Source organism: Apodemus sylvaticus, chromosome 7, assembly GCF_947179515.1.
Source record: "Apodemus sylvaticus chromosome 7, mApoSyl1.1, whole genome shotgun sequence".
Taxonomy (NCBI): Eukaryota; Metazoa; Chordata; class Mammalia; order Rodentia; family Muridae; genus Apodemus; species Apodemus sylvaticus.
This window is the reverse complement of record NC_067478.1, coordinates 122,270,648-122,272,847: the sequence shown is the minus strand read 5'-3', so window position 1 is coordinate 122,272,847 and position 2,200 is coordinate 122,270,648. Positions and strand designations below refer to the sequence as shown.

Here is a 2,200-nt window from a genome sequence, read left to right as displayed (position 1 = left end):
TAGTCATCATGAGTGGCACTATTTGAGAAGGATTAGCAAATTTATAATGAAAAGAAGCAACCTGGACAAAGAGAAGTACAAATTGGATAGTTTGAGGAGAAAAGGAGCTGCATGAAGCATAATGGAGCTCAGCCCCGTGCTCAAGTATAAGGAAAGGATATTAAAAGGAATGAAGGTGGGGGTGACATCAGGAAAGACCCCACCCAGGTAAACTTCCACCGTGTGAAAAGGATTTAAAGTCAACATAAGCAGAGAAGCAACAGAACTGATGTAAATGTACCTGAATAAGGGGCCCAGCTCCAGCTCACCAGGCCGCAGAACTCAACATGGTTCTAGATTTAGAGTCAAGAATACAAGAAGGGGGTGTGAATCTGCACCCATGGTTGAGGACAGCCGTTGAAGCCCAGCAGGAGTTCCCTGCAGGGAGGCTCAGAGAGGCCCTTGCATGAAGCTGTGAACACGGAGCCTGGATTGCCTTGGAGACCCCAAGATGTTAGAGATTTCAGAGTTAAGGAATACCTACTGAGGAGAGCTGCCAGCAGGGAGTGGACGCATCCCAAGGGAGAGAGGTGTGCTGCAGTCAGCAAGGCTGAAAGGAGTTGGCGATCTAACAACTGACATGGAGATGCAGAGCTTGGAGTTTGCCCAGCTGATTTTCAGTCTTGTTTTGGTCCAGTGTTTCCTCACTGTGCTCCCCTTTGGAATGCTAATATATATTCTGTGCCATGGTATGTTGGAAGCTTGTGATCTGCTTTTTTATTCTGATTTTATAGAGGGTTACAGTTAAGAGACTGCTGTGAGTCTCAGAAAGGACTATGAACTTTGCACTTTCGGACAATGTTGAGACCTTGACAGACTATGGGGTCTTTTCAAGTCAGAATAAATGCATTTTTGTGCTGATGTGGCTACAGGGCCATGAGGACGTGGGAATGCAGTGCGGTGGTTTGAATAAGAATGCCCCCATAGGCCTTATAGTGGAACACATGACTGTGGGAAGTGGCACTATTTGAGAAGAATTAGGAGGTGTGGCTTTGTTGAAGAAGAGTGCTTTCAAAAGCCCTTGCCAGATAAGGATGGAAGAATTGGAGCCGTGAGGAAAGGGGTCCAGAGAGAGGACACAGAAACACACCTGAAGCTGTGTGCTAGGGTTAAAGAGATGTGCTACCATAACTGGTCATGATTGTTTTAAGACAAAGTCTCACTCTAGCCCAAAAAGAACTAGTGCTCAGATGACAGGTGTGAGGCACTACTCCCCAAGCAAGGTCTTCTTTGATTTCCAAATTGGAGATGAATCTGTAGGACGAGTGATCTTTGGACTCTTTGGAAAGACTGTTCCAAAAACAGTGGATAATTTTGTAGCCTTAGCTACAGGAGAGAAAGGATTTGGCTACAAAACCAGCAAGTTCCATCGTGTCAACAAGGACTTCATGATCCATCGTGTCAACAAGGACTTCATGATCCAAGGTGGAGACTTCACCAGGGGAGACGGCTCTGAGGAAAGAACATCTGTGGTGAACACTTCCCAGATGAGAGCTCCAAGCTGAAGCACTACAGGCCTGGATGGGGAGCATGGCTAATGCCGGCAGACACCAATGGCTCCCAGTTCTTCATAACCACAGTCAAGACCTCCTGGCTGCATGGCAAGTATGTGGATTTTGGCAAAGTTCTAGAAGGCATGGATGTGGTACAGAAGTGGAGAGCACCAAGACAGCCAGCCAGGACAAACCCCTGAAAGATGTGATTATTGCACACTGTAGCAAGGTCGAAATGGAGAAAACCTTCGCCATGGCCAAGGAGGAGAGAGCCTCAGGGACCACGCTGCTGTCTGTGTGGTCCTGTCGATACTGGCACAGGTGAAGGGAGCCAGTCACAAGGTGCTCTGCCACTCTGGCCCTTGTGCTTCCATCTGATGGGCTGACTACACCCCTCATATTCCACAGGCCTGACTTTTTTAGAAAACTCCTACCAATGCTGATCCGGTCCCCGCCCCCTTTCTCAGCCTGCTCGATCAGGATTTAGCTCTCAGCTACTGTTCCAATGCCGTGCTTCCTGCCATGCTGATAACAGGCTAAAGCTCTGAAACTTTAAGTAGGCAACTCACAGAAAAGAAAACATGGCATATGTTCAAAGCAATATAACACTAAGACATTTCCTTTACTCTGAACCTTTAAGTCTTTATGGACTACTTCAGAATGACCTT

General features: G+C 47.1%; 1 pseudogene; it reads left to right on the top strand.

The window, feature by feature from the left end:
• The first annotated feature begins 1,229 nt into the window (after positions 1-1,229).
• Positions 1,230-1,857, top strand: LOC127689845 (peptidyl-prolyl cis-trans isomerase B-like; annotated as a pseudogene).
• Positions 1,858-2,200: the final 343 nt, after the last annotated feature.